This window comes from Suncus etruscus, chromosome 18, assembly GCF_024139225.1.
Source record: "Suncus etruscus isolate mSunEtr1 chromosome 18, mSunEtr1.pri.cur, whole genome shotgun sequence".
Lineage (NCBI taxonomy): Eukaryota > Metazoa > Chordata > Mammalia > Eulipotyphla > Soricidae > Suncus > Suncus etruscus.
The window spans coordinates 63,774,455-63,789,240 of record NC_064865.1 but is presented as its reverse complement, the minus strand read 5'-3'; the positions used below and the strand labels follow the sequence as shown (position 1 = coordinate 63,789,240).

General features: G+C 40.6%; 1 protein-coding gene and 1 non-coding gene across 2 annotated transcripts in view; one reads left to right on the top strand and one right to left on the bottom strand.

The window, feature by feature from the left end:
• Nucleotides 1-14,786, bottom strand: part of LOC125995959 (H-2 class I histocompatibility antigen, Q10 alpha chain-like) — a 46,533-nt gene that overhangs the window by 10,352 nt on the left and 21,395 nt on the right. The gene's annotated exons all lie outside the window — the stretch shown is intronic.
• Nucleotides 9,458-9,667, top strand: LOC125996624 (small nucleolar RNA U3). Its single transcript, XR_007491309.1, has one exon. It is a non-coding gene; the product is annotated as a small nucleolar RNA U3 (small nucleolar RNA).

The following is a 14,786-nucleotide window of genomic DNA, read 5'->3' as shown; positions in this document are numbered from 1 at the left end:
CTATTATTTCTAGAAGCTTTTTGGTAGAGTCTTTAGGGTTTTCTAAGTAGAGTATCATGTCATCTGCAAACAGTGATAGCTTGACTTCTTCCTTTTATATCTGGATTCCCTTGATATCTTTTTCTGGTCTAATCGCTATAGCAAGTACTTCCAGTACTATGTTGAATAGGAGTGGTGAGAGAGGACAGCCTTGTCTTGTACCAGAATTTAGAGGAAAGGATTTTAGTTTTTCTCTATTGAGGATAATATTTGCCACTGGCTTCTGGTAGATGGCTTTGACTATATTGAGAAAGGTTCCTTTTATTCCTATCTTGCTGAGAGTTTTCATCAAGAATGGGTGTTGAACCGTATCAAATGCTTTTTCTGCGTCTATTGATATGACCATGTGAGTTTTTTTTGTTGTTGTTTATGTTGTGTATTATATTGATAGATTTACGGATGTTAAACCAGCCTTGCATTCCTGGGACGAAACCTACTTGATCAAAGTGAATGATCTTCTTGATGAGGCACTGGATCCTGTTCGCCAGGATTTTGTTGAGGACCTTTGCATCTGTGTTCATCAGAGATATTGGTCTGTAATTTTCTTTTTTGGCAGCATCTCTATCAGGTTTTGGTGTTAAGGTGATGTTGGCTTCATAAAAGCTATTTGGAAGTGTTCCTGTTTTTTCGATTTCATAAAAGAGCCTGGCCAGGATTGGTAGTAGTTCCTCTTGAAAGGTTTGAAAGAATTCATTCGTGAATCCATCAGGGCCTGGGCTTTTGTTTTTGGGTAAATTTTTGATTACAGATTTAATTTCCTCAATAGTGATGGGGGTGTTTAGATATGCTACCTCTTCTTTATTCAACCGTGGAAGGTTATATGAGTTCAGAAATTTATCCATTTCTTCCAGGTTCTCATATTTAGTGGCATAGAGTTTCTCAAAGTATTCTCTGAATACCCTCTGAATCTCTGCAGTATCTGTAGTGATCTCCCCCTTTTCATTTCTAATATGTGTTATCAAGTTTCTCTCTCTCTTTTGCTTTGTGAGTTTTGCCAATGGTCTATCAATCTTGTTTATTTTTTCAAAGAACCAACTTCTGCTTTCGTTGATCTTTCGGATTGTTTTTTGGGTTTCCACTTCGTTGATTTCTGCTCTCAGCTTTGTTATTTCCTTCTGTCTCCCTATTTTTGGATCCTTTTGTTGAGCACTTTCTAGTTCTATTAGCTGTGTCATTAAGCTACGCAGGTAAGCTCCTTCTTCCTTCCTGATGTGTGCTTGCAAAGCTATAAATTTTCCTCTCAGTACTGCTTTTGCTGTGTCCCATAAGTTCTGATAGTTGTGTCTTTATTGTCATTTGTTTCCAGGAACCTTTTGATTTCCTCCTTGATTTCATCTCGGACCCACTGGTCATTGAGTATGAGGCTGTTTAACTTCCATGTTTTAAATTTTTTCTTTTTTTTTTTTTTTTTTTTTTTTTTTTTGCAGTTCACATCTAACTTCAGAGCATTGTGGTCAGCAAAGGCAGCATGAAAAATGTCTATCTTTTTTATTTTATGGAGGTATGTTTTATGTGCCAGCACGTGATCTATCCTGGAGAATGATCCATGTACATTGGAAAAGAATGTGTATCCAGGTTTCTGAGGATAGAGTGCCCTATATATATCTACTAGGCCTCTTTCTTCTATTTCTCTTTTCAGGTCTAGTATATTTTTGTTGGGTTTCCATTTGGTTGACCTATCAAGTGTTGACAAGCCTGTGTTGAGGTCTCCCACAATTATTGTGTTATTATTGATATCCTTCTTCAGATTTGTCAACAATTGTATTAAATACTTTGCTGGACCCTCATTCGGTGCGTATATGTTTAGCAGAGTGATTTCTTCTTGCTGTACAAATCCCTTGATTAGTACATAATATCCATCTTTGTCCCTTACAACTTTTCTGAGTATAAAGTTTGTGTCATCTGATATTAGCATGGCCACCCCCGCTTTTTTAAGGGTGTTGTTTGCTTGAATGATTTTCCTCCAGCCTTTGATTTTGAGTCTATGTTTATTCTGACTATTCAGGTGTGTTTCTTGTAGACAGCAGAAGGTTGGCTTCAGTTTTTTGATCCATTTAGCCACTCTGTGCCTCTTAACTGTTGCATTTAGTCCATTGACATTGAGAGAAATAATTGTCATGGGATTTATTGCCATCTTTGTGTAGAAGTTTGGGGTGTTTTTGTTCTGTCTTGTTTTTAGAGTAGATCTTTCAGCTTTTCTTTTAAGGCTGGTTTTGAGTCTGCAAAGTTTTTGAGCTGTTGTTTATCTGTGAAGCCGTGTATACATCCTTCAAACCTGAAAGTGAGTTTTGCTGGGTGCAGTACTCTTGGCGAAGCATTTATTTCATTGAGTTTTGCCACTATATCCCACCACTGCCTTCTGGCCTTGAGTGTTTCTGGTGACAGGTCTGCTGTAAATTTCAAGGATGCTCCCTGGAATGTAATTTCCCTTTTCAATCTTGCTGCTTGCAGTATTCTATCTCTATCTGTGGGTTTCATCATGGTGACTAGGATGTGTCTTGGGGTGTTTCTCCTGGGGTCTTTTTTAGCTGGTACTCTTCGGGCATGCAGGATTTGGTCACATGTTTTCTTTAGCTCTGGTAGTTTCTCTGTGATGATGTTCTTGACCATTGATTCTTCCTGAAGATTTTCTTCTTGGGTCTCTGGGACTCCAATGATTCTAAAGTTGTTTCTGTTGAGCTTATCAAAGACTTCTATTTTCATCTGCTCATATTCTTTGAGTAAATTTTCCATTGTCTGATCCTTTGATTTAAGGCTTTTTTCCAATCTCTTCTGCTGTGTAAAGTTGTTATGCATCTCGTCTTCTAAAGCACTAATTCTATCCTCAGCTGCTTTTAACCTGTTGGAAAGCTCATCCATTATGTTCTTCAATTCGTCTACTGAGTTTTTCAGACCTGTTATCTGATCTGATATTTCAGTTTGGAGTTTTCTGATTTCTATCTTCATATTCTCTTGATTTTTATTAGTGTTCTGATTTATACTTTCTTTGATTTCTGTTAGCAACCTCCATATTTCTTCTCTAAACTCCATTTCTGAAAGACTGCTTAGGTGGTTGGCCATTGTTGGGTCATCAGAGTTTCCGTCTTCATTCTCTATGGTTGAAGTTGGTCTGCGTAGTCTCCCCATTGTCACAATTACACTGTGGGTTTTTCTACGTGTTGTGGTGGTACTCATTGGCCCCCAAACACTCACCTCAGCCGAGGCAAGCCGTCAGGGGATGCCCAGGGAAGCCCCTAAATGTCTGCCAAGCTAAGAAAACCAGCAAGTCTCTTGTCCACAACGCCAGCAGAAAGGACACGCCTCAGCCGAGGCACGCCTTGAAGGGATTAATGCTGAAGGAGATCAAAGTTCCCAGGTTGATGCAGGCTGGGGGAGGTCCCAAAATGTCTGCCGAGCCTAGGGGGGCCCAGCAGTCAGCCTTATCCGCAACTTCGGCCCCCAAACACTCACCTCAGCTGAGGCAAGCCGTCAGGGGATGCCCAGGGAAGCCCCCAAATGTCTGCCAAGCTAAGGAAACCAGCAAGTCTCTTGTCCACAATGCCAGCAGAAAGGACCTCGTGTGTGTCTTTCTTCGATTCCTGCAGAATATCAGCTTTGTGTTCAGCCATACAGGCCCAGGTTTTGCACTGAATAAGTGAAGAGAAATATGAACAATTATAAAATGCTTTATTATTTCATAATAAAGTAATTATAAAATAATTTATTTGTGTTTATTTGATTTCTATTCAAGAGAATTACTTTATATATAGTCAAGATATGCACAGGTTAATTTTTTTAACATTTTCCAATGGTGGTGTGCCTCTTGATTTTTTTCCATGAAAAAAGTGTGCCTTTGCACCAAAAAGGTTGAAAAAATACTGATATAAAGAACACCCCCTTCACCAATTTTGCAACATTCCCATCACCAATGTCCCCAATCTCCCTATTCCCTCCTCCCCCGTATTAGAGACAAGCATTCTACTTCTCTTACTCATTGACATTGTCACCATAGTTGTCAGTGTAGTTATTTCTCTAACTGCACTCACCAGTCTTTGTGGTGAGCTTTATTTCATGGACCAGTCCTTCCAGGCCTCAGTTTTTTTGTCTCTGGGCATTATTACAATAATGTCTTTTATTTTTCTTTCAACTCATAGATGAGTGAGACTATTCTGTGTCTATCTATTTCCCTCTGACTTATTTCACTCAGCATAATAGATTCCATGTACAATCATGTATAGAAAAATTTCATGACTTCATCTCTCTTGACAACTGCATAATATTTAATTTTGTATATGTACCACAGTATCTTCATTCTTCATTGCATATATGTACCACAGTCAATCGTCTATTGAAAGACATCTCAGTTGTTTCCAGAGTCTGACTATTGTAAATAGCACTTTAATGAATATAGGTGTGAGGAGTAGATTTTTGAATTGCATTTTTGTGTGCCTAGGGTAATCTCCCTAGGAGTGGTATAGCTGGATCATATGGGAGCTCAATTTCCATTTTCTTGAGGAAGCTTCATATTGGTTTCAATAAAGGCTGGATTAGATGGCATTCCCACCAGAATGTAGCCACTAAATGAACCGGTAGCCTGGAGATTCTGAGACAAATCCCAGCCCACTTAAAATTTAGAACTTCAGTGTCTTTCTGGCAAGGTTTCAGGGTCCTATTTCTGAAAGCTATCCCCCAGTTTCTGCATCACCATCCTTATTCAGAATTTCCTTACATTTGGACCAAGGCTGCCATCTTCTACTTCCACTCCAGCTCACTGGCATTGCTGGCCTGGATTCCACTTCTTGTTAGATATTAAGTTCCCATTTTTGTCACCACTACTCTCTTCTCCAGGTTCCCTTCTGCACCTCCCTGGAGCTTCCTGCCTCCAAGTCTTTGCCCAAGGTTCTCTCCACAAAAATGGAATAGAGAGGGGCCAGAGAGATGCACAGTGGTAAGGCATTTGCCTTGCATGCAGTCCATTCAGAACAGATGGTGATTCAAATCCTGGCATTCCATATGGTCCCCTGTACCTGCCAGAAGCGATTTCTGGGAAGAGAGCCAGGAATAGCTCCTGAGCACCATCGGGTATGACCCAAAAGCAAACAAGCAACAAAAATGGAATAGAGAGCCCTCTCTAATCGCTTCCCCTTTCATCACCCCTACCCTTTGTCTACCTCTTTCTTAAGGTCTTGAGTACTTGGCCGTAAACATCTATTTGTCTGCTCTACACATGAACTTGTCCCTCAACTATTGTTTCCAAGCACTTGAGAGAGGGTACTATTTGAAATTTGAAAGTTCTGAGATCATGTTATACCTACGATAATTCCAATTTTCTTCATACTCTCTCTTCATTATTATAAATATCTAAAATTTTAGTTTGCAACCAATATCTCCCCCTGATTACAATGACCAGCATCTGCCAATCACAGGTATAAGATGAGGTATCCAAAACTTTAAGTGTCCTTGAAGTCACATTTTAAAAGTAAGCAGATACAGGTGAAAACAATGACTGCTGATGTAAGGTGGCAGGTCCCAACTTCGACCAGATAGAAAGACATGATCAGTAGAAAGACTACACTTGGATCTTACTTGTGTACATCCTACAAACACGAGCACATCTCATTGGAACTATCCCTGTTGGGACTGTCGTCTTGTTTAATCAATATACCCTCAATTCTCAGTGCAGTCCCTCATTCTCCAGAGCTGAGTCTGAGCTGTAGCTGAACTTTGTTTGGGCTTGTCTGGTCCTTGGCAGAGCTCTGGTCTATGCTGTCTGTCCACCCTAAAACTTGTAGTTAGATCCTTTACTTGCTGCTGTGTGTAGACTCTGTACCACCCCATCGCTAAAAGTCTCATGTTTCATCGAGTATGTGGAAAAGGCATATTTTGAGTGTTCAGTGGAGCTGCATAGCCAGAGGCTGCTCTTTGAGAAGCATAGCTGCAGAGAGCACGTAAACCCCGGCGCTGCCTGTGTTTCTCTTCAACACTGTGGACCAAGTCTGTCTCCTAGCATGTTAACAACACTCCAAAGAATTTCTTTTGAAGCTGCCAGTTGAAAAGCAAATTCTGAATTGCCAGCTAAATGTTTGCTAGTTTTATTTCCAGAACGTGCTATTTCTTTTTTCCCCCCTGTCCAAATAGTTTCTTTAGATCTTATTTTTGGAATTTTTTTCTTTATTTAAACATCTTGATTACATAAATGATTGTGATTAGGTTTCAGTCATGTAAAGAACACCCCCTTCACCAGTGCAGCATTCCCACCACCAATGTCCCAAATCTCCCTCCATCCCACCCCACCCCCACCTGTACTCCAGACAGGCTTTCCAGTTCCCTCATTCATTCACATGATTATGGTAGTTCTCTGTGTAGTTATTTCTATAGCTGCACTCACCACTCTTTGTGGTGAGCTACATGAAGTGAGCTGGAAGTTCCAGCCCTCCTCTCATTGTCTCTGAGGATTCAGAACATGCTATTTCTTGGAACACCACTCACTGCCTCTGTAAACTGTGAACGGGGAACCAACATGTCGATATTTACTTCCTTGGCAGGATTGTAACCAGTGGCCACAGGAAGAATGAATGCCCCCCACCACACACACACATACTGACTCTGTGTCCAAACTCATCAAACCTTCATCAGCCTCTGCCTTCACCTCAGCTCACCAGCTCTTGGCAACCCTATGCCTTCCTCTGATAAGCCGCATCTCTGCATCCATTGTGAAGCCCTAATAATCTCAGGGGAATTTCAATGTGTAAATGAGGCTGGTAAGCTCATATTTCAAGATATAGAAGTCACAGGTGAGGCCAGATTCGAAGGATGTAGACATCCTGGTGAGTCCGATTTCAGGCAAGTAGAGCACTAAAAGAGGCCTCCACCAGCCATTTAGGGAGAGTATCTCAGCTTATTGTAGGTTGTGAGTGGATATTTATATTAGAGGAGAGGCAGGTGTGGACTGTCAGCCAATCAGGTAGGACGTAAGAGGAAATCGAAACAGAATGTGTGCTTCTGTGTTTATGAAGATAGGGTAACAGGATAAAGGAAAGCAGGGTGTGTGTTCTAGATGTTAAAACAGGGTGTTTAACAGGTACTTAGCTACAGCAGTGCATCTTCCAGTCTTGACAACTTCATGGCTTTTACTGGAATTCTCTAAAAGCTTTCTAAGGCATGCCTGGCAGTGCCACACACAGTCTCTAGGCTTTGCTGTAGTAATGGTGACACCAAAGAACATCTTCCTGGGGCAAATGTGTGCACCACACAGGGCTTGAGGAAGATTACAAATGATATGATTTTCTTTCATGGACACATCTGAGCATCTTCTTTTCTTTCAGTTCAACCAAACGATTCTATCAAGAGTGCACAACTGCAGCAATAATTTTTATTCAAATTTAATTAAACACCAAATAATGATGTAATGGAATAGTTGATAATAAGTCTGCTTTCAAAGATTAACTGTTGGGACCATTACTCAGTAAGTAATAGTATTGTCATTATCCTGACATAGTTACCTAGCAACAGACATGTGAAACTGGGGACAAGCATGTCTGTCTCCCAGGATCACAGATTCTTTGATATTCTGTCTAATCCATGGGCCATCAAAAAAAGATGTTGTAACCCTGAGAAACAAATTTTCTTCACTTAGGAAGAGCAAAATTCTCTTACGAATAGTTATTCCAACAGATATTTTACACAAATAGACTATGAGATGTCTTGAGATAGTAAAGCACTACCACTAAAAGTCTCTGCTAAGTTTCTTATCCCATAAGACTATAACTAGGTGGTTAATCAGTGCAGAGAAAATCAGAAAATGAGAGTGTTCTATTTTCAAGTATGTAAAAGTGCATCAAATAATTTCTTGACATTTATTTCTTACTGGTATGCTAGCTGGGAGTTTCTGGTTGTCTTCCTTGGATAAGTCTTGTACAGGATGTGTTTTGTGATTGTTCACTTTCTATGCAGAGAGAGGAACTTAGAGAAATAGCCATATGAGTGCAGAAACTTCTAGGTTTCTAGTTTTCAATTTTTGCTAAGCATATGTATGTGTTCTGACCATGCCTAAGTAAAAAAAATTATTTAAAAACTTAAAATAAGGAACTGGAGAGAGTATAGTGGTGGGGCATTTGCCTTGCATGCAGCTGGCCCAGGTGGGGCCTGGTTTGATTCTGAGCATCCCTATTGTCCCCTGAGCCTGCCAGGAGTGATTTCTGAGTGCAGAGCCAGGAGTAGTCCCTGAGCACTGCTAGGTGTGGTCCAACAATCAATTAATCAATAAATAAGTTTAAAAAATTAAAATATATATAATAAAACTGATTTTAAAATCATTATATATAAGCAAATTAAAATGGAAAAATCTTACATATAGAAAGAACTTATCTAATAAGGTTAGGAACTCCTAACTTTTATATTGCAAGGGAGCCTTTCACCCTGAACATTTGTCATAGTGTCTTGACTTAGACTTCAGTTGATCGGATATCAGCCATTCAACCCTGAATCTTGGAACCAGCAGGGTTTTCTGCACCAGTACCAGGAATCAAAGTTCTAGTGGGAAGGCCCTAATGCTGACCTGCGCCGACTGGCTCCAGGTTAGTTCATATGACACTCTGACAACTTGGAAACAGAACAACTGGCTTTCAGGATTAGTTTCCCTGCCTCACTACCTAACAGTGAGATGAAATCAGAAGAAGCTCTGTGATACCTGATTTCAACATTGGATAGGTGCAAAAACCAAGATCTTTAATTACAGAAACCTGACTGTGACACTAGGGATTAAATAGAACTTTTCCTGGGACCATGAAGAAAGACTTTGGGGTTAGATAGCTTAGTATGCCCAGAGTCTGTAGTTGGTCTATGTCAGAATGCTTCATGGATAAGGACACCCTGTTTTTAGGCCAAAGATTTTTCCTTTCTATTTTACCCAACTTTTGCTGCACCTATACAAAATTAAACCTGGCACCCCTTTTTTATCTTTTAGATAGGGGCCCTAACCTTTTTCACAGACACTTGGGACATGAATTACTTTGTTTTACCTTATATTTCTGCATTTTTCTATAAAATTAAGAAGGGGGAAAATGGACCAGGAGTCAAGTGATCTTAGGTCCATTGGTGGAGAAAAAAAAAAGGACAAAACTAAATATCCAAGTCAAAATCAACAACAATAGAATCAAGAGACCCAAAGTATAACAATCTAAACTTAAAATGGATCTGTTATTTTGGCAGGCCAGAGAGCAAAGGGTGGTGGTATATGATGCACTCCGGGAACATTGGTGGAGGGAAGTTGACACTGGTGGTGGGATTGGCCCTGATTTGTTGTATGTCTAAAATATAACTATAAAGTATTTTGTACATTACAATGTTTTCAATAAAATAAAAAAATTTTAATCATATAATAAAATTGTCTTTTTTATTTGGTTAATAATTGTTCTATGCAAAAGTTAAGCGTTAAGTTAAAACTATACTTTCAGGGATCATTTCTATAGTACTTCTATAGAGAAGTTTCTCTGATTGTGTAGAGCACCCGAAGCAACGAGGAGGAGCCAGAGTTTCCTCTCCTGAGCTTGAAGCCGGCTCTAGGTGTTGCTTCTGCGGCTGCCTTTTGCCATTGATGATCGTTCTTCTCTTCCTTTGGAAGGGTTAGAGCAGGGGTCTCAAACTCAATTTACCTGGGGGCCGCAGGAGTAAAAGTTGGGGTGAGACAGAGCCGCATAAAGGATTTCACAAAAAAAAGTCCTCAAACGTCATTATTAACAGTTTTAATTATTTATTCTGAACATGAATAGAACATTGAGTGAAGATCATGAACAGTTCTTCTGAACATGACATCTTTTGCCTATTCCTTGCTGCCAGAAACTTGACAGCGCTTCTTCTCACAAATATGAACCACATTTGGTTTTAGAGAGGAAGCAGTTGAGACTCTCAGGATGGCTTGAAGATGATCATCATTAAGTCTAAACCTGTACTTTGACTTATTGAAGTTCAATGTAGAGAATAACTTTTTACACAAATACATGCTCCCAAAAAGGCACATGGTACACTTGAACATTCGGGAAAGTTCAGGGAAGCTGGGGGGCAATTCTCTCAAAAATTGCCCATGCATGTTTGCTTTTCCACTAATCTCCCTGAACTTGACTTTGAGATCAGAGTTGCATTGCAGGTCAATGAGATTCATTTGAAGCACAGGAGGGGCATCTTGCACATCAAAGGAAAGGGGGTCCACAAAAATTTGGACAGTGACTCTGTGCTTTTTGAAGTCTGCAAATCTGTGATCAAATTCCTTCTCTAGCTTAAAAATAGCATCAACATATTTCTCACCACTGAATGGGATGCCTGCATCCACAAGTTCCTTGCATGCTCGGAAATGCAAAGGTTTGTCTGAGAGAGCTGGGATTTCCATAACATAAGTTTTGTGGAGAATGCTCTCACGTTGTCATAGGCAGCACTGATAAACTGCCCCGGGGCCTTGTAACATCTTGTTTAGTACATTCAGCTTATGTGTGATGTCAACAAGAAAAGCTAAGTCCGTGAGCCATTTGTGATCACTCAACTCAGAAACAGCATTCCCATCCTACTCTAAGAAGGCTTTCACTTCTTCTCTCTGCTCAAAAAATCTTTTCAGGACATTTCCCCTGCTGAGCCAACGTACCTCGGTGAAATAGAGCACATCTCCATATTCTGACTCCATTTCCTCTAAAAAAGCACAGAACCTCCTGTGCTTTAAGCCCCTGGATCTGATTTGGTTGATGCATTTCACAACAACAGACATCACATTGTCACACGGCAGGCATTTACTGCAAAGGGCCTGCTGATGGATAATGCAGTGAAGAGCAATGGCCTTCTCTACACCCTCCTCTTCAAGTTTTTTTTGAACAAGTGCCACCAGTCCATTTTTCCTCCCTGTCATCGATGGTGCTCCATTGGTCATTATTCCAACAAACCTCTTCCATGGCAAACCTGCATTCTCAATGGCATCACACAGATGCCGAAATATCTCATTAGCGATGGTCTGGCCATACATTGGAATTATTGTGAGCAACTCCTCTGTCAATTCAAAATTGCAATCAACACCACAGACATAAATTGTGAGCTGCACAGTGTCTGTTATATCTGTGCTCTCGTCAAGAGCAACTGAGTATGCATCAAAACATTTGGCTTTCTCACACAGTTGATGATAAATGTCACTTGACATGTCAGAAATGTGCTCTGCCACAGTGTTGGCAGAAAGGCTGATTTTGCTAAACTAACCTTCCTTTTTCAGACAGATAATACTTGCAGCCGTAACATGCATTTTTTTTTTAACAAACTCTCCTGTGAATGGTTTCCCTGCCTTAGCAATCATCTCACTAACCATGTAACTAGCTTCGACTGATGCAACATTCTCTTTGGTTGCTTTCTTTTTTTATTAATATAATCTTTATTTTTGATCATAGTGGCTTACATATTGTTGACAATAATATTTTAGGTACATATTAACATAAAATCAGGGGGAGTCCCATCACCCAATCCCTACACCTCCGTTCCCATCCTACCTCCCATATCCTCCTCCCTCACCCCCGGGGCTGCTAGAATAGGTGATTCCCTCTGTGCCTAGCTTACTACTTAGTGGTCTTACACCTTTTTGGTCTTGGTACCTCTCTTATTTCCCTCTCTAACTGGGAAGCGGGACTAGATAGTTCAAGTTATGTGGTTTTGTTTGAAGAAAAGTAATAAACTGGGGTAAAAATCAAATACACCAAAAATGGTCGGAATCCTTCTAGAGGTTCTCATCATCAGTTTGAGAGACAAAGGGGAAAAAGAAGTGAAACACCCCAACAATACAAAAAGAAGTGTCAAATAAAATATCCAGTGAGCACTCCAACAATAAAGATAAGCACCACATAAAAGCCATGATCTTGAGATAAAAAACATGGCAGAGCACATAAAGAAAGAAAAAGAAGAAAAATAAATACATAAACATAAATGGAGTCAATCACTTCAATAACCACACCAAAACAAAGAAATTGACAAAAGTAGATAGATAAATTTAAAAAACCTGTTTTGTGCTTTTTATCTCTTTTTTTTCCCTCCTTCACAGGCACAGTAAATATTAGGGACATTTGAAAAGGAATTCCCTTGGCCTAAGAGATACAGAGTTTCTCCACCATTGGAGTATATTGTCATGTGATTAACTATAGACTCCGTTCAGGTTCATTTACTCTCCCCTCTGTGCTTTTGTGATGTTTGGAAGACTTCTGCTCTGTCCTAGGTGATAAAATCAGACCTCTGTATCTAGAGATCTCGGTATCTGCCCAGGTCAAGGGGTGGAACTTATGATGAAGCCTTTCTTTGTGTTTCTAGAAGTTCTGTTCCCTCAGTGTCATTTTAATGTGTCTTCTGTGTTTGGTGGTCTTGGTCTTTGCGCTGATCCTAGGATGGAGCCTAGGCTAGCGTCTTTCGTTATGTTTCCAGAAGATTCAATTCGTTGCAATGGTCTCAGATGGACCTTTGGAACTGGAGATCATGGTTGTTGTGCAGGTCGTAGCTCAAACCCTAGACTAGAGCTTTTTTATTGGTCACAGGATACATACAGTCCAGTCGTGTTTCTATCAGCCAGTCATCTGTAAAATGCGATCTTGGCTTTTGGACAGACCAAAGGGTGACAAGTCTTCTGATTTTGTCTTATTGTCAGCTGAAGAGGTAGGATAACCTACTCTTAGGTCAAGATGTTCCCATTTTCCTCGTTGTCAGGATATCATATTAGAGCTGGCACTTGTTGGTGTCCGAGCAGTATTAAGGATGTCCCGGATGGGATTTGTTTCCTGTAGCTGTCTGAAGAACTGTGTCATTCCTATGTCTGGGATCCAGGGTTCAAGGCTGGACAGATGGTGTCTAATCAGCTGGGGTCTAAGTTGGGTCCATGTGACATACTTTCAAGGTGGGAGATGTCCCTGTATTGTAAGCAAGTATGAGTAAATAAGAGCTCATTTTTATACGTATGATTTCCCCTTTTTTTACTGTGTCTTTGCAGAGGGAAATGGTGCTACATTATATTTCTGGTGCCTCATTAGACATGCTTTAAGACTGGCAACCTGCTTGGCTCTCTCATTTCCTTGATATTTTGCACATTTCTTAGCATGTTTAGTTGAATAATGGCATTTCAAGTTGTATTCCTTGTGCACTGCAACTTTCTCTGAGCAAATAAGACATGTGGGGATGCCCCTGTGCTCAACAAAGAAATACTGCGTCTCCCACTTTTCCTGAAATTGTCTGTGCTCGTCATCAATCTTTCTCTTCACTGCAGGCTTTGATGAAGTCATGATGAAGGTATGACAAAATCTAATTCTGTAATAAACTTCTCCTTCTCTCCCTTAGGCCTCCGATAATGCAAGGGACAGCAGGCAGGAGCAGCGGAAATGACGTCTGTGCTAGGCGCAAAGTATTTGCGACTATTCGTTTACCAAATATTCGCAATAAAAATCGCATTAGTAAGAAAAAAATCGCATTAAGCGACCGTTCGGGGTATGCGAATGCTTAATGCGATTTTTTTTCTTACTAATGCGATTTTTATTGCGATTGTTTGGTAAGCGAATAATCGCGAATACTGCGATATTTGAAGGCCAGCCACGGGCCACAAAATGTTGTAGAGAGGGCCGCAAAGGGCCCTTGCGCCACGAGTTTGAGACTCCTGGATTAGAGGGAGAGGATGCAGTCTGAGTGGTAAGAAAAAAAAGAAGATTTAAGTTCAGTAGCCATCCCTTTAATAGGAGTACAGAATTAAATCCGTGACTCCAAAACATCTTTTTTAATATTGTAAAGACTGAAAAAAATTTTGTAGTCACTGATTCTACTGGTCTCACCTGCTGGCAACTATGGTCCTGAGCTCTGTTCCATAATCTTGTCCTTTGAGTGTTGTACAATAGTCAGAGCATATTTCAGCTTCACTTGCCATAAGGCTTGTGAGATGTGGCCAAGCATTGCATGTCATGACATAGAGACTCATTCCTTTTTCTTTCTGGGAACATTCCAGTGTCTGGATGGTTGGCCTATTTATTGTTTACTGAAGGGTATTTGTCCTCTTTCCAGGTTGGACCATCCTGAAGTGATATGCTATAAACTGTGTGAATGGGAGTTTTTATTCCTTGGAGGTGGCAAAATATCTGGGAGTTGGGCCGGAGAGATAGCATGGAGGTAGGGCATTTGCCTTGCATGCATAAGGATGGTGGTTTGAATCCCAGCATCCCATATGGTCCCCAGAGCGTGCCAGGAGTGATTTCTGAGCATAGAGCCAGGAGTAACAACCCCTGAGAACTGCCTGGTGTGACCCCCCCCAAAAAAATTATCTGGGAGCTGGATGGCTGGATCATATATTAGGCCTATGTTTAACTTTATTTAAAAAAAAAAGTTGGGGCCAGTGTGATGGTGTAAGCAGTAGGGCTTATAAAGGTTATAGCATGCAAGAAAACGCATACCACAAGCTGTTCACCCACAAGCCAATCTTTCTACCACATGGAACCACAAGCCTAGATGGCAGCTCAGTTCCTCAGCTTTTCTGCCTCCAAACCCAAAACCCCTCTTCTATGGGAGGGGGTGGGAAGCCAGAAGAAAGGCAGTGGGAACACAGATACAGAGAGGAACTGTTTCAAAGGCCTCTATTTACCTCACAGCTGTTGGAGCAGCAATATTCACCTATGAGCAGGAGAGCGTACAGTGCTCTGAATGCAGCATGGCCCCAAGTGAGTAGAGAACAGATTCATGTAACTTGGAGAACCAGCTCAGTGAAAGTCCTGAGAGAGTCTCTGCTG